Genomic DNA, 22359 nt, shown 5'->3' on the forward strand with positions numbered 1-22359 from the left:
GACAGGATGGGAATATCAAAATGATTCTAAGATGTAATAAACCGAAGGGAATTGTTACGTGTAATAAATCCCTTGCTGCCGTGGACCCATCCTGGTGGCTGCAGCGTACCTATTCCTCAAAATTTGGACTTTGGAATTTGCCTGCTTTTCATTTCACAGCCAGAAATTTATGTCATTTATTGGTACATCCTGCTCCCTCCTTGCCCATATTCAGATCTCTACCAAATCTTACATTTCTGGGTCAGTGATTCCCTGTCTCCAACATTATTTGATTACATTTGATCTAATCCATTTACTGTGCTGCTTATTCATGACCTATTACTGGCTTAATGGACTCGCTTTTCTTCTTATCCAATATATATCCCGTGGTTCTTTGCTACAATGACTACCTTGCAGACATGCTCAACACCCCTCTCTCCATCCTCCTCCCCACACCTGCCTCCTGTCCCACTCATCAGGTTGTGTCCCTGCTTAAGCCCAACCAGCCCTCTGCCTGCCTCCTTGGCGGCAGAATGTAGTTGGAGAAAGAAACATATTAGGAAGGTTCTTCTTATCCCCCTCCACCTGTTTCCTTCCATGTGGAGGGGCTTTAGTAACATACTTGTTCTGTCTCTATCCTCTCCTTCCCTCTATACTAAGGAGAGGTGACTCTATCTATGTGGGCAATTGGAAGGGGTAATTGGGAGCATCTCCCTTGTCCCGCTTGGGGATCTGGCTGCCTGCAGGAAGTGTTAGTTCCTGGAGCTTGGTGCTATGCTGCTGTGAGAGGGGTCTCACCCTATGGGGGAGCCTGCAGTTTTTCAACACTGACTAAAACTGGTTGGCAGATCTCTCTAATTGTGGGCTTCAATATTAGGAAGTTTATTTGCCCACAGATATCAAACATATTTTCAAAAATCAGTGTTATTAACAAAAAAGGTGCCATCTATTTCCTATTTGCCTTTTCATTTCTTTCTCAATTGAAACAGAACTGAAGTGTGTTATTGAGTGCCTCCAACTCTGACCATTCTAGCTAAAATAGCCCCCTTTCACTCTCTATTTCCCTGCTTTGCTTTGTTTCTCTTTAGAACAATTACCAACACTTGATAAGTTGTATTTATTTATTAGCTCTCTGTTTCCTCTGCTAAATGTAAGCTCCATGAGGATGAGACATTTGTTTTAGCTACATTCCTAGTGCCTGGAACAGGGCCTGGCTCACAATGTATATTTATTGAATGATTGTTAAAGGGAAGGATGTGAGAACATTTTAAATATCATCTGAAGACTCAATTTAGACACTTGTAATCTTATTTTGCTTTATTACAAATAGACCAACTAAATTATCCAGAGTAGAGTTAATTGATTTGAATATTAAACATGGTGAAAATTAATGATGATTCATATGTTAAAGAATCAAAATAACTAAAATGTTAGTACATAGCAAAAGAAAATTCTGTGTACCAAGAAGTCTATTTTTTAAATTTTATTTAATGGAAGTATGTAATGCTAATATCTATCAAATATATGAAACATATATCAAATTGTGTCTATTTCAACTTGGGAACATTCTTCCCTCTTGTCAATCAGAAGTGTAGAATACTAATTTGAATGTTGGAATCCAAGCAAAAATGTGGAGTGGTTAAAGAACTCATAAAGTAGAGAAAAAGGAAAACTTTTCTCCTTCATAGCATGTTATGGGGGAACAAATACATTTTTGTTTGAAAAAATTTTCATTTGCACTCTTCCTGAGTTCAAGTGGATTGAAAGGTGAAAGTGTGATAAGGTGTCTTCTTTGAAAGCCATGATGAGATTTGGTTCCGTTAGCAATGGTTGGAGAAATGCTGCTAAACAAGAGAGAAGTTTATTTGAAGTCTCAGAATGAAAGCAGCAACATGTTCTCTTTTCTGATAATAGACCCAGGTTTTCCTTTCCGGAGTTTTCTCTCTTCCGTTTAAAGCCCACGTGATTCAGAAGGGCCTGATTGCTCTTCTAGCTCCAGAGATTGTCATAAGGATCAGTCTTGAATGATCAGCATATTCCATATCACTGACCACAGGAATGAGATCATGGCCCAAGCAGTCTTGTCTTGGTCAATGTTAATGCCAACAGTTTAGTTGGAACTCTTGGAATAAGTGTGCATTTTAGCTATGGTTGATTGGTTTGGTAGAATATAAAACTGTGGCTACCCGTGGCCATCTTGCTGAAGTCAGACAAACTCCCTGAAAATCAATTCCACAAAAACTAATTTTCTGAAATTAAATTTCCCAAATGAAAATTTGTTATATGACAAATCTACCAGTTTACCAAAATCTTATTTCTTTTAACTATTAACAAAGATTACCATATTTGTACTTGGTAGAATGCTTTTTAAAAGCTTTTGAAGATACTTAGTTTAAATTTTTTATGTAAACATTTTAAAGAATGTTATAGTTGATGAATTCTAAGGTTTCTTATTAAAATACATATTCCCTATTTAGAAACCAATACTTTATCAATAACCAATAGCATTTTATGTGAATTTGTTTCCATTTCTGTTTACTTCAGATCTATTTAATATCATATTTTATGTCATCAGCATCTTGGTATTGTTCAGGCTCCTCTGCCAGTTTTCCATGTGGCATTTAAACTTTAGTTTATTTCTAAAAAATAATAGTAAAATTTAATATTTAATATGATTTTTCCTTTGGCTTTCTAGTTAGTTTTATTAATTTTAAAGAGAGAGAGAGAAAGAGAGAGTAAGGAAGCAGGAGAGAGATATAGAAACATTGATGCATAAACATTGATTGGTTGCCTCCTGGGGATGGAGCCCACAACCCTGGCATGTGCCCTGATTGGGAATTGAATCAGGGCCCTCTTGGTACATGGGCCAATACTCAATCATTGAGCAACACTGGCCAGGCAGTTTGTTAGTGTTATACTTTAAGCATGTATTTTTTAGGATTTTTAACCAATTTCTATTTGAGCCTCCAAATTTTTGTATTTTTGTTTCATTTGTGCCACATATGACATAAATAATTATATAGTATATTACAGTAATAACAATAATTATTTCCAGTCATTTTAATTTCCCTAATATTACTTTGAATAATTTTATCATTTTAAGTAACATTTTTTAGAAAGTAATTTCCAAGTTCATATATTCAATTATTTTTTTGTGAGAAACCAGAACAACTTTTCACTTGTTGAATGATTTTTTTAAATGCCATATTTGTTCCACTTCTAGACATTTTTAGCTTTCTTGTACCAATTCCTCAGATAGCATATGAGCTTACTTTATTTCTAGAAATTGTTTACAATATTTCAGCACAAAAATTGTTATTAGGGAAATGTATTTTCACAGAACTGATTTTGGAAAAATGTTTTAGGTAAAATAAGCTAAAACCCTCTCTTCACCACAGAGATGAGACTTGTTAAAATGAATTTAATGCAGAGCTGAAGGATAGAGACAGATTACTGAAAACATCATTTGAACACCTGGATCCTACTGTACTTAGAGTTAGAGGTTGGAGAGTGGGTTCCCAGGTATGCAAACTGTGGGCTAGAGATTAGCGTACAGGAAGAATATTGGTATGGATACCATGGAAGAGAAGGGAAGGAAGTAGAGGGAGGAGTTGTGCTTTGATGCAGTGTCAACAGGACTGCAGACAGTCCTACCCTTTCTGGTGTCAGGAATGCTTTACTAGATCAAACCAAATGGCTCAGAAAGTTAGACTTTGCTTACTGTGGGAAAACAGGTAAATATTAATTGAATTCTAGTATTTCCCCCTGGTCTTACTAATATCAGTTCTTGAAAGCTTCAGTCCTATGCTGTTCAATGAAAACTTGTCAACAGTCCATTGCACTGTTGCCATGTGAACTCTTCTTAAGGGTGGAAGACTGTGAAACAGCTAGACATTTTTCAAGGAGCATCTTGCTGCTGAACAGCAACTGGTCCTCTGTTGCCTTAAGCGTACATACAGGTAGAGATGAGATGACATCATGTGAGGGGTGACCTGAGATTTTAGATTTAGATTAATCACCTGAAGTCATATGAGTTTCTTCTGATTTTGGAGGATATATCTTTTCTTGCTTTCAAGCAAAAGGGCTGGAAGAGAGAAACAGTTTGATGATTCATATTAAAAATGGAAAGGCACTAGTGTGTGACATATTTTGACAGCAAACAACAAAAAGATAAATACACCTTTCACATTTTCCCAATGTGATAACTGTGCTAACTTTAAGTTGACTGGGAGGAGGCATTAATTGATAGACTATGTTTAAAATGTAATAAGTTGTTAGCAGGGTTGAATAAGCTTTTTTCTATGTTAATCATTGAAGGGAAACCAAAATAATTATATTCTTGACTAAGAGCAGAACTGAGAATTGTGCCACTATCACTAGCATCTAAAGAAATGTGTAAATCTGAGTATATCTGTGATTATATTTGAGACTAAAGAAGCTTACCACTGATACATACTGGAAACAACATGGTTTTAGCTCATCTTAAAACAAAAATCTTTCACTTTAACAAAACTTTCCAGCTCAGTTTCTTTGCTTCTTTTTGCACCAAAAGTTCTCAAAAGAGTTATCTGCATTTCAGCCCCCAATTTCTCTCTTTGTATCTGTCTTACACTCACTCTTCTCAGGTTTTTGCCACTCCACATCCCACCAAAATTGCTCTCATCAAGGTCAACAAAGACCCAAAGCCCCGTAAATCCAATTTTCAGTTATCATCTTACCTGACCTATTAGCAGCATTTTACACAGTTGATAATTCTTTTTTCCTGAACACTCTTTCTTCACTTAATCCCAGGACACCACACTCCTAGATTCCTTTTTACATTACTCCTGCCCCTCCTCTCTCACCTCTCCTTTGGCTTGTCTTATTTATCCTCACCTTTTAATGTTTCTTTGGCCTAGGGCTGGGACCTGGGACCTTTTCTTTCTCTGTCCTTACTGTGTTAGTGATCTCATCTGCCTCATGGCTTAAATATCATCCATGTGTTGACAATTTCTAAATTTATATCTTCGCCCAAGACCTCTCTCCTTATTCCAGAATCATATATCCAGTGGACTATTTGACAGTTCCATTTAGATGTCTAATAGATATTTCAGAATTAACATGTCTAAAATAGATTCCTATTCTTTTCCTCCAAATTTGTTTCACTCACCGTTCCCCCGTATCAGTTAATGATGACTCCCATTTTCTAATTGCTCAGCCCAAAAACCTTGGAGTCATCTTGGGCTGTTTTTATTCTCTCATAGTTTATATCTATTCTGTTAGTATATACATATATTCTACCTTTAAAATAAGTTCAGAATTTTGCCACTGCTCGCAGTCCTCCTTTGCTGCTAACTAGTCCAGCCTACCACCTTCTTTCATTGGGATTGCTTTAATAATTTACTAAGTGGTCTCTTATGTTTCATACCTTTTGTTTCATATTGCAGCATATTCTCAAATAATAGTCTCAATAGTCTTGTTAAAATGTAACTCTTATCATATCACTTTTCAACTCAGATCCACCAAAGGACTTCTATTCTCTTCAGAGTCAAAGCAAAAGACCTCACAATGCACTACATCAGTGGTTCTCAACCTTCCTAATGCCGCGACCCTTTAATACAGTTCCTCATGTTGTGCTGACCCCCAACCATAAAATTGTTTTCGTTGCTACTTCATAACTGTAATTTTGCTACTGTTATGAATTGTAACGTAAATATCTGATATGCAGGATGTATTTTCATTGTTACAAATTGAACATAATTAAAGCATAGTGATTAATCACAAAAACAATATGTAATTATACATGTGTTTTCCGATGGTCTTAGGCGACCCCTGTGAAAGGGTCCTTCGACACCCCCAAAGGGGCCGCAACCCACAGGTTGAGAACTGCTGCATTACATATTAGTTAGCTCTGGCTACTATAACAAGATACTCATCAGCTGAGTGGCTTGAACAATAGACATTTATTTATTTGGGAAGTCCAAGGCTGAGATGCCAGCACATTCAGTTCTTCCTGGCTTGTAGGCCACTACCTTCTTGCTATATCCTCACATGGTGGAGAGAAGCAGCTCTGGTGTTTTCTCCTCTTCTTTTAAGAGCACTAATCCCATCATGGGGCTCTACCCTCAGGACCTCATTTAAACCTAATTTCTTTCCAGATGCCTCACCTCCAAATACCATCACTTTGGAGGTTAGGGCTTCAATATATGGGCTTTAGGGGGATACAAATGTTTAGTCTATAACAACTTACAAAAATCTACAGGTACCCTTTAGTTCTCAGGCCTTCACTGCAATACTCTGCTCTCACCATGACAGTCTTCATATTTTCATTAAACGTATCAGCCACTGTCCCACATCCTGGCCTTTGAGCTGACTGTTCCTGAGCTGCTCTTCCACCCAATACAGCTATGGATATAACCTTGAAGCCTTTGATTTAACCTTGAAGCCTTTGCTCAGTTGTCACCTATTCAATGAAGCCTACTCTGAGCGGGTTGTTTACATTTGTGACCCTTTTTCTTTTGCTCATCCCCCCCCCCCAGCACTTTTAATCTTCTAATATAATTTATACGTGGTGGAGAAAGTGGTTTGTACTCACTGAGTATATTTCTAGGCTATACGTCTTAGACCTCTGGCATTTTGGTGGGGCATATAACTTATTCTTTCTGTTGAAATGTATGTGGAAGTGATATATATCACCTCTAGGCCAAAGTGGTAAAGAGCAGGTATTCCTTATGTTTTGCTTTCTTCATCTTTTGGATGGATGCAAATGATGAAGAGAATGCACTAGAAGGAAGAAGCCTGACTTTCTGAATCACAGTGTAGAAATATATCCTTAGAACCCAATTGGAGTATAATGTGAGGAGGGAAAAAATTTTGTTGTGTCCCAAAGTTATATCTAGCCTCCATTTAAATTGGTTAGTGCCAGTTCTATTTTAAATTTATTTATTTGTTGATTGATGAGAGAGAGAGAGAGAGAGAGAGAGAGAGAGATATCACTTTGTTTGTTGTTCCACTTATTTATGCATTCATTGACTGTTTCTAGTATGTGCCCTGACCAGGGATTGAACCTGAAATCTTGGCATATCAGGACGATGCTCTAATCAGCTGAGCTACCCAGCCATGGCCAGTGCTGCTTCTATTTTAGAACATTTTGAATATTATCCTGGTAACATAAATGAGTCAGTGCATTCACTTGAAACTGAGTGGGGTAAATGATAGCTATTGATGAAGGGGATATCAGCAACTAAAGTAATACGGATAGTATAGGTGTCATCAACTATATCAATAGTTTCCTTAGATGAATTATATAAAGATTATATGCATGCAAGATCATTGAGAGTTGACTATAATTTGGGCTACTTTATGTGAAAGTTTATATCTTAACTTGGAAATTTGAGAAAATTCAAAGACATTTTCATTCTTTTAATATGGATGTTCATAAGAAAGCATTTTAACTTCAACGCTTATTCCTAAAAACATCAGTTAAAGCAAATCACTAATTAATACGAGCCTTATTGTTGTAGCCATGGTAATTTGCATAGCCATGACTTATGCTAATATCTGACCTGTGTCCTGCAGCTTAGCTAACTGAGTCTTAGTTGGGATCAGAAAATGTCAATTAGGATGTGGTAGGGGCAGAAGAGAAGTCTGTTACAGTCCTGAACAGATGAAGTAGTGGACCTCAGGGGCAAACATGAAGCTGAGCTCCAGACAAAACAGAAATCTTAGGTAAATAGGACAGGAGAAGAAGATATCTGGAAAGGAATCAAGACTCTAATTTAGATGTCTGAGCCAAAGGTACAGAACCAATTATTATATTTAGGATTCAAGAAACCAAGTACCATAGCTATTTTGGCAAAAAGAGAAGAGTCTAGGTGCTACTATAGGCTGATTTGGTGATGAATTTTGGGACTATGTGTTTATGGTACAAATTAGGTTCCTGCATCTAATGTAGGCTGAATTTAGAGTTGAAAAGTTAATGTTCCAAATACTGAAAGCTTGAGTGATACTGGGCAGGAAGAAAGCAGATATTTTTACTATTGCAACCTAGTAGGCATCCCCAAAATGCTTTGATAATGAAACAAAAGGATAAATAGGCAGAAAGGTTTAATTTAGGTTTTTAAAAGACAGTTAACTAGAACAGTCATAAGTTGCTTAATGTGTTAAAATATATTTGGTTATATCTTGGTAATAATATGAAGATGAATTTCATTTTCATGATCTGAACTTGCGCTTAAGTTTATGTACTCCAGTTTTTGGATATGATATATATATATATATATATATATATATATATATATATATATATATATATAATATCTTGGGATACAAAGTAAGTAAATTATTTGTCATTAAAGTCATTTAGTTAATAGTAAAAATCTAATTAAACAAATTTTAAATGATCAGGATTGTGTTAGTTTGAGACATTATATAAATTATCCTTTGTGTCCTGAATTGCCAACACTGTGTTCATAAAAGTAACCATGAATATCAATATATTCAAAGTCAATAAGATGATTTTTTTTCTCCAAAATGCAGGAAACTAGAATTTTAATATGCAATGCCATAAACTTACTTTCCTAGGTCAGGAAATTAGTATTTGCTCCCTAATTGAACAAATCGGTAAAATCAGGATTAGATACCAGCTCATTTTGTGTTGAAGTGGACATTTGTTTCAACAAGGACAGCCTCTCTGGGTGGGATCCAGGTGCTCAGCTGTATGTCTCTTTATTAGGGGAAGTGGATAATGGTCAGAGTTGTGTTCACTTGCCTTTGCTTTGTTGGGTCCAGCTGTGTTCTCCTGGTGGTAACCTGGAAAGTTAGGTTGACTTTCGGCCTGCTCTCTGAGGATTCTGTGGCTGGTGTTACGGCCTTTTTATCAAGTCTTTCCCTATTGTCTCCATGTTGCTGCCTCTCAGTCCACAGGCATACGTGAGAGTTTTGATGAATTTCTGAGAGATTGTGTGTTTTTGATCTTTTGATAGAGTGAGTCAAACAAGTATTCCCCCCTGCCCCCAAACCCCCCCCTTTAGTATCTTAAAGAGATTACATTCTGGTAATGCTCCTGGTCAATGCCATGTTGGGTCAATTCTGTGTTCCAGGATAATCTTTTGAATATTTATTTATTTTTTTAAATATATTTTCATTGATTTCAGAGAGGAAGGGAGAGGAAGAGAAGGATAGACACATTGATGATGAGAGAGAATCATTGATCGGCTGCCTTCTGCATATCCATACTGGGGATCAAGCCCTCAACCTGGGTATGTGCCCTTGACCAGAATTGAACCCAGGACCCTTCAGTCCACAGGCCGACGACGCTCTATCCACTGAGCCAAACAGGTTACGGCAAGTTTTTATTTTTTACTTCTCTTCCTGTATTTTCTCCTTTTTTTTATGCAGGTAAAATATTAGGTGCTTCATTTGCTCAGAGAAGATTTATAAAATAGCAAATATGTATAAGCAATAGCTAAATTTAAAAAATATATTCCGTATTTCAGGGACTTTACTAAACACTTCAGATGGGAACTCCTTTAATTCACACAGCACCCCTTTGAGATAGGTGTTATTATTGCCATTGCTCAGATGGGAATAGAGAGCTTCAGAGACTATATAATAATTGTATTATGCAAAGCAGAACTGCTCAACAACACTTTCCATTCTAGCGAGGATTTCCAAAGCTGAAGTCGCTCTAGAGCAGCGGTTCTCAACCTGTGGGTCGTGACCTCTTTGGGGTGGCTTAAGACCATCGGAAAACACATATATAATTACATATTGTTTTTGTGATTAATCACTATGCTTTAATTATGTCCAATTTGTAACAATGAAAATACATCCTGCATATCAGATATTTACATTACGATTCATAACAGTAGCAAAATTACAGTTATGAAGTAGCAACGAAAATAATTTTATGGTTGGGGGTCACCACAACATGAGGAACTGTATTAGAGGGTCGTGGCATTAGGAAGGTTGAGAACCGCTGCTCTAGAGGGTTAAAATCGGTGTCTTGGAAATAGGAGAGAGATGGAGTATCTGTAAAAGAAAAATAAAGTGAGATTCCCCAGAAGCAGCAAGAACTTGTCCCCTGTTTTCTGATGCAGGATTCATAATATGAAGGCAGTATTATCAAATGACATAAAGCCTGCGGACCGAGTCCAGTTAGCTGCCCTTCATTTTTTTTTTGTAATTTAATAGACTATATTTTAGAGTAGCTTTAGGTTTATAGCAATATTACACAGAAGGTACAGAGATTTCCCATATGCCTCCTGCCCCCACACTTGCACAGTCTCCTCTATTATCAACATCTTCCTCCCAGAGTTATACATTTGTTACAATCAATTAGCCTACATTGACATGTCATTGTTACCCAGACTCTGTAGTTTAGGGTTCACCCTTGGTGTTGTACATTCTGTGGGTTTTGTCAAATGCATAATGACATGTATCCACCTTTGTAGTATCAAACAATGTCCTAAAAATCCTTTGTGCTCTGCCTATTCATCCCTTCACTCCCCCAACCCCAGCACCCACTGATCTTTTTTCTGTCTCCATTATTTAGCCTTTTTTCAGACTGTCTCATAGTTAGAATCATACAGTATGGAGCCTTTCACATTGGCTTCTTTCAGTTAGTAATATGTATTTAAGATTCCTCCATGTCTTTAAAAAATTTTTTTTTGTTAATCCTTTTACCTGAGGATATTTTTCCATTGCTTTTCAGAGAGAGTGTGAAAGGGAAAGAAGGAGGGGGGGAGAGAGAGAGAGAGAGAGAGAGAGAGAGAGAGAGAGAGAGAGAGAGAGAGAGAGAGAGAATGAAGAAAGAAAGAGAGAAAGAAAGAAAGACATTGATGTGAGAGAGACACATTGTTGACTCTCCCACACATCCTGACCAGGGTCAGGGAGGGAACCGCAACCCAGGTATGTGCCTTTGCATCCGTGGCCCTTTGGCGCTCAGGCTGGCATTCTAACCATTGAGCACACTGGCCAGAGCTCCTCCATGTCTTCTCATGGCTTGACAGCTCCTTTCTTTTTAGTACAAATACCCTTCCACTGATGTACCACAGTTTTTTATCCTTTCACGACTGAGGAATATCTTATTGCTTCCAAATTTTGATGATTAGGAATAAGGCTGCTGTACACATCTGTGTGCAGGTTTTTGCATAGGCATAAGTTTTCAACTCCTTTGGTAAATGCCAAGCAGCATTATTGCTGGATTATATAACAAGAGTATGTCTAGTTTTGTAAAGACACTTCCAAACTGTCTTCCAAAGTGGCTGTACCACTTTGCATTCCCAGCAGCAGTGAGTGACAGTTCCTGCTGCTATACCTCCTCCCCAGCGTTTGGTGATGTCAGCGTTCTGGATCCTGGCCATTCTAGTGGGCGGACTACGTTTGTAACTAAGTTTTATTGCACACTTGTTTACATATTGTCTATGGCTGCTTTTGCATTGTGGTGGCAGAGCTTAGTGTGGCAGAGACTTCATGGCCCTTCAACCTAAAATATTTATTATCTGGCCCTTTACCAAAAGTGTTTGCCAACCTCTGTGCTATGGGATTGCTGTTGCCATATCTAATTTAGGTATGCCTATTTTACATCACTGATATTCAGAAAATATTTTCCTGTTTCCTATGACCCTATTAAAACTCTTGCAATATCTTAAGAGTTGTGGATTAGCTAATTCTTGAACAGAGTAATGATGCCTACAATATTTTTTAAAAAATCAGGCTTTATTTTTATTTCTAGCCCAATATTTTTATTTCCTAGAAGTAATTTTTTTTCTTCAAAATGAAATTACGTCCTTAAGTGCATGAATTCAATCGAGGTTTGCTTTTAGTATGTATTTTGGAAGTCTAACAGTTGCTTGTAGTATTCTCTGTTGCCTTCTCTTCTTTTCTAACAAGCAGTTATCCCCTTTTCTCTCCTGACCCCGGTTTCACTGATTCACCCTCCCATGTAGCAATTTAAAATAGTGCCAAAGAAAGAGGCTTGTCCCTGTCTTGAATCTGTCAAGCTGTTAACTAGTTTCTTCTCAGGTGTCTGCTGAAGATGAAGCAGGTTTTCAACAAATGTGTTTCAGGGACCATTTGGCTAGTTTTTTATCATCATTTTCAGCTACAGGAGAGTCCTGTCCAAGAGTAGGTAATACTTTTGCTCTTTGTGCTCTAAATATTACTGCCAAATTGCCATCTTTATACATATTAGTAACTTCCCATTTATTTGGCACAGGCAACAGGGCCCACAGAATAATTTACGATCTAAATGCAGCTTGTAATAGCAGAATTGCTGCTGGTGCTTAGAAATTAATTCAGAAATCACTGTCTGTAGCGTAATGATTTACCATTGTTTTCGAACCATGTTGTGGAACCTAAGAGTATTAATTAAGAATTATGGCATGAGGCCAAATAGAATCGAGTGAAGTTTCATATTGTAGCAAATCAACCAGTTATCAAAGTATTTTGAATATAATACACATTTTCATATTAAGTTGTGAGTGATACTATTGTACTCTGAGGGTTTGAATCATACCAGCACCACACATTAGCCTACAATTTGGATAGTCTAATGGATGTATATGTCCCCTTTTATGAATTTTTACATTAACAAGAATAATTCAAGTTAGAAGCAATTGAATGGATTTAAAATTGAAGTGAGATTTAAAGAGGAAGATTTTATAAAACAGGTTAAGAGTGGTGATTTTAAAAAATTGGATTGAGTTAAAAAAATTGGTAAATAATTAAAGATAGATCAGAATGAGGAAGTGAAGATTCATAGGGTATTTTAAAAATATGGTCTGTCACAGGTATTTTGCATTCCTGAAGGCTAACCTCAAAAACTTTTTCCCTATGCAACTACCAGAAAATTCCTACTGGAAGTGATGGAGCTGATGAGAATTAACACTTTACAACTCTCTTCAGTTTATGATGCCCTTTCTCAAAACAAAACTCATTTGATTCTCACAGTATCTCTGTATGGTATCTTCACTTGCCAAACTCTTTTATTTATAATTGCCTATACTTCTACCAATGGTTCTTTTTCAGGGATGTATGTCCAAGCCAGCTGGAATTCTAATTCAGGAAGTAGGCCTGGAAATTGGCCCATCTTCTTTTCTAATCTCCCTGATTCCAATATGCACCACCATGATCAACTTGGATGAAATATTTTATTATTTGGCATATACTTGTGTTCAAGTTTTGTTTTCCCAGCTAGGCAACGATTATTAAATTAATTACAAAGCTAATCAAAACAGGTCTATAAAATAGGAATCTCAGAAATTAAAAATTGACAGTACTTTACAAAAAGTTCTCATTTGTCCAGATTTTAATTCAATTCAGTTAATTTGATGTATGTTAAAAGGACGCGTTAAGTGTTGCAAAGGCTTTTAAGCTGAGTAAATCATGGCTCTTGTCCTCAAAGAGCTGGCCACGTGAGAGATGGGATAAAACAAAGCAGGATATCATCAGAAAAGGAGAGTCTCAGGTTAACTGATAACTATTACAGTTATTATAAAGAGGCCAGCAATAGACAAAGAATGCAGTGTTACATACCTGCGACCCCCAAACACCAGGATCTACAATATTTCTTTGATGCCTAATGAAGAAGTATGAGCTCTCCCTCTCCTCTAACGTGTTAGAAAGCAGGACAGTGCCTTTTGTGGGAGAGAACCAGACATACTAAATATGGGAAAATAAAATGGTGTCCAAGGAAAGTGAAATAAAGGGAAAGCCTGAGGCAAGTTTGAGGAGCCAACGGGACTTAGAAAACTGGAAAAACAGATGAGAGAACATCGGGGATAATTTTGGATGTCAGAATTTTGTGGCCTTGCCCAAGTTTCTGTGTGCTCCCAGGAAATGTTGGCGTGCACTATTCCGGGTGCATGTAAAGGCTGTGACAGATGTACATCTCAGAAATAACTACAAAAATATTGAAGGATGTTATTTGGATACATAATAAATAAAAAGTTATTTTTCTATATAGAAAAAGAAATTCCTGAAGTGCAAATTGTACTTCAGTGTCAAAAATTCTCTCCTCTCCTCTCCTTTCTCTCTCTCTCTCTCTCTCTCTCTCTCTCTCTCTCTCTCTCTCTCTCTCTCTCTCTCTCTCCCCCTCTCTCTCTCTCTCTCTCCTCCTCTCTCCCCCTCTCTTAGTAATTAATTCAGGAGGGGTAGATGCTGTACATCTATGCATCATGCTGGATCACTAAGAACTATATGATATTGTCTACTTTTAGCATCTAACCCAGCTTGTTATCTGTCAGATTTACTAAATCATAGATTTACTGTCTGGCACTGTTCTTTCAGGCTTTCACTTTATGAGGTTTCATGTGTTTTCAATCTCAACAGAAACCCGTTTTTGTTATTATCTCTCTCGATAAGTGGTTCCCTTTACTTTCGCTTATGGCCAGAGGCAGATTGGGCCCACATTAACTTGTATTCTTTTGAGGCTCATGCAGTTTGTAAAGATATGTGGAATCATACCTTGATGGAGAATGTCTAGATAGTCTATGCTTTTGAACATGCTTAGCCTTTTCACTATATGTAATAGGCACCGGGATTCATCCTTTCAGTTAATAATTAGTGAGCATTTGTGATATGCCAGGTAGTATTTTAGCTGTTGGTGGCACAGTGGTGAATTCCAAACTAAATAAGTTCATTAAACTAGTGAACATATACATGAAAAAGTTAATAACTGTTAAAAGAAAACAACAGTGATAGGATAAAAAATGATGTGGCTATACAGATGATGGAACATAGAATTGTACACTTGAAACTTACATAATCTTATGAACCAATGTTACCTTCATAAATTTAATTTTTAAAAAAGCTATGTGGGTCAGATTTGGGTGGTAACTTAGGTGGACTGGTCAGGGAAAGCCTCTTTGAGGAGGTGGCATTTAAGAACTGGATGACAAGGACAGTGGCATATGAAGATCTGGTGTTCTGAATGTTCTAAGCACGGGGTACGAAACCACAGCAAATGAGCTGCTGAATAGAAGACACAGGGCTGAGCATGTGAAAGTTGAGTCTGTAGAGATGTTCATGTAATCCATCTTTAATAAAAATCCATGAGCCATTAAGTCCTATTACAGTCTTGCAGTTCTTTCTCTAAAATGTGACTCTTAACTTTGAAAACAAAGATAATTTCTCAACTGGAAAGACTAAGTAAGTAATGTATATTGTTCTTACATTTATACCTCCACCCCAACCCCCCCTTTTTTAAAATTGATTTCAGAGAGGAAGGAGAGGGAGATAGAGAGAAACATCTATGATGAGAGAGAATCATATATCAGCTGCCTCCTGCATGCCCCCTACTGGGGATCGAGCCTACAACCCAGACAAACCATGACCTCTTGGTTCATAGGTTGATGCTCAACTACTGAGCCATGCTGTCCGGGCTGTACACTTTTTTTTGCTAGGAGAAAAAATATCCCAGTGGCAAGTGAGGGCACTGCTTAGAAAACCTTTTAAAGCTCTATCCACATAATATCCCAAGGAAGAGTAAAGACCACTGCTAATTTGGCACTTTCTGGGAGTTGGCCTGAAAGTTAAGCATCCTAGTAGCAGTTGTTATAGTTACAATTTTTCCTTTGTACTATTTGGCAGTTAGGCGAGGGACAGAAATATCATTTTATTCCATGGAGATTCTGAGAATACCCTTATAGATGAGAAGCCTTAGGTACAGAAGTCCAGATATAGGTATCATGGTTTATATAATTAAATTGGGGGCACTGACCAAGAATTTAAGTGTAATATAGAAATACTTGTTAATTTAGTCATCAATCATAAATTCTTAATTTAAAAAATAATATTGAGTTATTATTTATGAAAGACCTTGCCAGATTTATATATGTGTGTGTATATATAATTTTAACTATATATATTTCCTCATACACATACACCCAATTTTTATTTTTTCCTTTTCACTTTGCAAAGCAGTATTACCAGGTTGACACAAGAAACTGAAGTTCGAACCTCTTAAATGACTAGAACATGTTTATAGTGCAAAACTAGGATTTGAGCACAGCTGTTTCTGACTCCAAAGCCCATTATGCCATGCTAAATTTGGACGTTTTGATAAAAATGAAGGCTTTTATTTGTTTGTTTTGTTTATTGTTTCAGCAAACCAGATGAAAAATATAAACGTTGCCATGGGAGAAAATTTATTTACCCTACTTAGATAATAAGCAATATCTAGACCTTTGTAATTGCTTAGTCATATAAAACTGATACCTCAAAGAACAAAATATGAAATTATCTTTTAAATTATCTTTTATGTTTGAGGAAAATTGTCAAATAATTATTGGAAATGTTTTATTAATCTTGTATAATTATTGTGGAATATAAAGTTAGTGAATGTTTATGAGCACCCAAAAAATTTCAGCTTGCACAGTGCAGAATTTTTTGTAATTGTTGCCTCCTTTACTCTTGGTCTGTCTTACAGACCAGGGACCTGAGGAACAGAGAAATAAAGTAGCTTATGCAAATGGGAGAGCTGGACTCTCATGGCTCCTAAGTGCAAACCTACCACATCACTCTCACCTGGAGCACCCTTGCACTTTTAAAGCATTAACACTTCTTTGTAAATAAACAGACTAATTATGATCTTTCACTCTTTTATATGGTACAGTGGGGGCTTGACTTACAAGTTTAATTCGTTCTGTGACAGAGCTCGTAACTCAAATTACTCGTATGTCAAATCAAAAAGTGAACGGGTGAGACATGTGATGCTGGGCTGATGTTGTGGCGTTCACTGTGACGTTTGCTGTGCCAACTAGCGGTGGGGTATCTGAAGCTGGCTCGTAACCCAAATTTTAGCTCGCAACTCAAAGCAAAAAATCGGCCGAGAGACTGCTCGTATCTCGAAAAACTCGTTAGTCTGGACACTCGTAAGTCAAGGCCCCACTGTACTTCTTTTTACCTGGTTCCTAAGTAGTGAGATCTATCTGGGAAATGATGACATCTAGGTTCTTCTTTTATTTATGTAAACTTTGGTAAACCTTATATATTCCTTTTTACCCTTTTCCCAGGAAGTTTTGGAAGCTTTCAGGCCATTAGTATCATTTATAGTTAACTGAAGCTTATTATGCAGAGGCTTTAAAGATTACATGCCTTTCTTATTATTTATCACCCAACCAACCTACTATTGTTTTGGAACAAGGTATTTGGGCAAAATAGAACCACTGATTGTTTGACAAAGACAAATTCCTGGACAAGGACTTGCAGCTCAGAATGAACTGCGTCCCAAATATTGCTTCTGATTGATTTGTAAGTGGGATGGGCTTCCCATTCACAACGCAGCAAAACAACTCATCTGGAGCAGATGGTGGTAGCCTCCATTTTGAAACTTTGTGATATAAGTCAACTCTGTGATTTAAACATTTGAAACTATTCATTTTCATTTATACTGCTGGAAATGTTAAAAACTTTTCAGTCCCCAGCAGACCTCATAAGCATAGATTCGCTAATCCATATATTCAGTTCATGGCTTTAAATTGTGTCCATTATTGCAAATAGTATTCTGAGCAAATAGATTACTGGTCACCAAGAAAGTTAGCCACTAAATGTGACTGGCTTAGTATAACTCAAATAGCATCTAACATATCATCAGAATATAACTTTTAGATACAGGTAGCACGTTAAAAAGTTTCCCCAAGTCCTATGAGCTAAAAAGTCAATGCTTGTTTGTTTTCTATGAGGGGATATTTAGAAAAAGAAATGAAGCCACAGAGATCAGCCCTGGTTTTAGATAAAATGAATGTCCAGTTATATGGAAGGAATATTTTCAATCTTGTTGAAGAGGTAAATGAGAAATGGTGTTTCACTGTCAAGATGTAGCTTGCACATTCGATGGGAAATTACTGAAGAGAAGCAGCCACATTTCAGAGTCTCAAACCTGTTAGAAAGTGAGAGCAGTTTCTCTCCATGGAATTGTTATTGTGAAAAAACAGGCTGCCTTGTAACACGGGGGTGCTTGATTTCAAATCCAAGTTTGTATTGGGCCTTCAACAAGGTGTGGACCTGTAACAGGATGTGGTGGTTGGCTATAAGGTAGTTTGTAAGGCTGACTCTTGAAAGTCCATAACATTTTACGGAGAATTTTCTGCTCTCATTTTTTCTCAGGTAGGAAGTGTGTGGGATCATTGTTACATGCTCCAAGTTGTTAAATAAAATAAGTATAAAATAACTACAACTGTGTGGGGACATTTCCCAAGTGTCTCTGTTGTGGTATATTTTTGGTATGTTTAAATTGTTGGCCAAAAAAGAAAAAAAAAAACACCCTATCATAGATACATTGGTACCCATGATAACTTTGGGGCAGTATAAACCATATTTAAATATCTTAGAGTATAGCTGTTCCACTCATTATTTTCAGATATGAGATAAGAATAAGACCAATTATAATAAGGCTCACAGTGCCTGGGATTTTCTTTTCACAGGTTAAGATTTCAGGGAAATCCCAATTTATCTGATTTAATCTCTGTGAGAAAGTAATTTTCAGTCTACAACTAGTTCTGCTACAGATTTTTTGTTGCTTTACAAAATTCTCAGTGTTTTACAGTCTTTAATTACTGCCTTGCTGAAATGTAAATGAAAATCTATAGTGATCACAGCATATGTCTTAGGCATGCGTACTTAGGTAGACTCCATTCCTTATTAGATCAAATTCTGATTCTAATGCACCTGCATGAATGCATCAATAAAATTGATTTTTTAAGGTAAATTTTAAGGTAATTTTATTTTAAAACAATGTTATTTTTATTCCTCTTGAGATTTATACTTTTTTTATTGGTATATGAGTTGAACAACAGTTGACATACTTTTTGTAGACATTATTTGAATATTTATGAATCTTTTTGGAGTCAATGATATATAATTTTCTTTAAGCCCTTCAAAAGCTCATAGACCCTAGGTTTTGTGTTTGCTAGACCTCAGTGATGGCGAACCTTTTGAGCTCGGCGTGTCAGCATTTTGAAAAACCCTAAATTAACTCTGGTGCTATGTCACATATAGAAATTTTTTGATATTTGCAACCATAGTAAAACAAAGATTTATATTTTTGATATTTATTCTATATATTTAAATGCCATTTAACAAAGAAAAATCAACCAAAAAAAATGAGTTCGCGTGTCACCTCTGACACGTGTGTCATAGGTTCGCCATCACTGCTATACCTAATGTAAAAAATGCCCATGATTGTACAGAGCTGGTCTAAACTATTGCAATTCTCTACAGAGGTCTAAGACAGCTATTGCAAAGCTAGTTTCATGGTTCTTATGGCAAAGTTGATAAGTGTTTGCCTCTACTTTTGTCAGAACTAATGTTGAAATGTTTGGGCTTCTTGAGACAAAATGCTGTCACCTTGGGGATAGTGTAACTGACAGAATCAGTGTTGTAATTCCCAGGTGAAACTGCTACTTAATATGGAACAACTATTACTTGGAAACCAATTTTTCAATCTAACAAGTAAAGTGGTCACTGGTTAATTACACACATGTACATATGTATAAACATCCCCCCCAATAAAGCTATATTTTCATTATCATTTTTATTCATGTATAACCTATTTAAGAAGGCCATAATATATGCCCTTATAAAAAGTAGACGGAAGCCCTCCCTACCCTCACCTACACAGAAGGTTAAAAAAACAAAACAAAACAAAAGCTGAACCTTGTGGATCAAAGATGAGGCAGGAGATATAAAATGGATTAAAGTTAAAATGAAGATAAATTCCTGAAAGCAAACAAAGGCATGAGAAAATGCAAAAAGCTTTCAAGGTTAAATAGAGTGATAATCTCAAAAGCCAAATGAATTTAAAGTTCTATTTTGTTTTATTGCAACCTTTCACAAAAAGAACTTGAAGATATACCTGGGTAAATATGATGAGCTTCTGCAATAGAATACTATGTTTTTCATCTAGTTGTCTCTTTCTTACAGTTTTCCCCCCACGTAAAAACATCTGAGATAATTTGAATGAGTTATTGATATGGGGGTCATCTCACTACAGTGTATATTTATTTTCAGTTCTAATCATTGGCTCTGTCAACTGTAGGCACCACTTATTAATTAGGATAAGAATATTTCAGTTGCCTGAAAATGGTTAACACTCTAGCATAGAGTTCTGTGTCAATGTGGCTGAGTTTTGTTTTTAGTATCTTCATAGAACAGCTAATTTTGCTGTGGCATTAGGTGAAGATTTTCTTTCTCTTCCCATTAATCTTTTTCTTTATACTTGCCGAGGGCTTTAGGTCACTCATGACCTGGTCGCTCAGGGACTTGCCAGCTAGCATTTGACCAGTATGTGTCCTTTGTTTTGCATTCTGGATGTTCTAGTGGGTCATCAGGTCACCAGCCAACTGTATTAGAAATAATAGCTGTAAGTAAAATAATGGTGAGCCTTTCAAAGCCTGTAAATGGGTGAAAAGTCATTGATCACATGTAATGTTTAGGAAATACTCTGGCAGAAGTTTGGTCCTGTGAAAAATGGTAAGTTCATGTACCACAACTAACCCTGGCCACTGACTCATATTTTATATCGATGCTGAGTATTTCTAGTTTTCAACAGTGCTAAATTTGATTTTTTTCAATAGTAAGATAATTGGGAAATGGATAACAATAAAGATAATACAGAACATCTTAACTTGACTGCTGATATTTCTTTATAAGGTCACATGGCTCTTCTTGTAGTTCCAAAAAGAAAGTATGTATTATGCTGCTTGACTATTTTCTAGTAGAAAATATACCATGTGGGAAATTTATAGTTTAAGAATATTGTGGCTAAGAAAACTATTGTATCTGAAGTTAGTGTTTATAGAAACTAGGATGAGTAATTTAGTTATTCCAGAGCTAAGAACAGGAACCTTGTTTCTAAGTGAAATTATAGAGTTATTAATATGTAGAATGAAGGAAAAGAATTCGCTTAAAAATGCTAGTTAAAGTTCAGGACAGCAGAAATTCAAGGAAGACAGGCTTTTTAGGCATCTCATTATTTGTGAGAAATGACTAAACCTTTGAAAGCAAAACACTGAAGTAAAAAAAGTAAATCTAGAGAAGATGTGAGTAGCTCTGAAGCCCACCATTATTTTTTTGATATGGGAATTGAGCCAGAAAATTGCTAGGTAATGGTGACTGCTAGCCTGTGGCAAAGCCAGGTGGGAACAGTTTCCAGACACTGGGACTCTGAGAAAAACTCAATAGAGACTTAATGGGGTGGGGGGGGGGTGTTAGGGGGGAGTTGGGAGGAGGAGAGCTCAGATAAGGTTGTAGATGACAACAGTGATACTAAATTCTAGATCAGTTAGAAGTGACAGGTTTGGGTTTATGAAATTCTGGATAATTTACAACAGAGTGCTACTTGGCTGCCTGGAGGTACTTGAGATGGTTTTAGAAGGTATACAGGCACAACATTAAAAAAAATATTGAGGCACGTAGAAAGCGAGGCATTGTCTTAGCAATTATTTTTTCTAATTAGAATGAGGAGAAAAAACCCTCAGTGTGGTTCTAATGTGTCCTTAATAGCTCACTAACACTGGTTCATCTCCCTGTTTAATAATTGGGAAGCAGGCCTTGGCAAGCAGCTTCATCTAACTAGATGTTTATGCCATTTTTTTATGGCATGTGATATTGATTTTTAATTTCCAATAGAGTCGAGAGTTTTAAAATAAATATAAGTAAGAATAATGATACCACTTAAACTAAAATATTAAGTATATGAGTCTAGGTGTTAAAGAGATAAGACACAAGTCATGACCACAGTATGCAAGTAATGTAGAGAGATGCTTCAGGACCTCTTTTATTTATGAGAGATTCTGGAGATGTTTGGCCAAGCAGCATATGCCCACAGTTCCCTTTGTACTTACACATTCTTAGTGGACAAAACTCTACTCACGGGGAAGGGATGCAAGATCCCTTGTCCTATGCTAGGGAAAACAATCAAATAGTTAAAGTGGATGCTGGATAGACCACACCTGAAATAAAAAGGAAACTTAATAGTATTTTCACCTCCAGACACTCATACTTCAAGTTTGTACAAATTACCATGCAATAGTAATCTATATTGCTATGACATGCACTGACCACCAGGGGGCAGGTGCTCAATGCAGGAGCTTCCCCCTGTTGGTCAGTGTGCTCCCACAGCCAACCTCCTGTGGTCCCTCCCCTGAACTGGCTGGCTCCAATTGGCCCCTGTGGGACTGGGCGAGACAGGCCCCACTGGCCAGGCCAAGGGACCCCACCTGTGCATGAATTTGTGCACCAGGCCTCTAGTGCTTATAATAAGAAATGGAGAAAACAGTGGTTTTTTCTTTTGACTTTTTCAAACATATGCAGTTCATTATCCCGGGTGGGTATTTAAAAATAAAACATATTTGGCAAAATTAGTTGAAGAAAAATACAGCTAAAATTTGCAGTCTG

Source organism: Myotis myotis, unplaced genomic scaffold (assembly GCF_014108235.1).
Source record: "Myotis myotis isolate mMyoMyo1 unplaced genomic scaffold, mMyoMyo1.p scaffold_m19_p_5, whole genome shotgun sequence".
NCBI lineage: Eukaryota > Metazoa > Chordata > Mammalia > Chiroptera > Vespertilionidae > Myotis > Myotis myotis.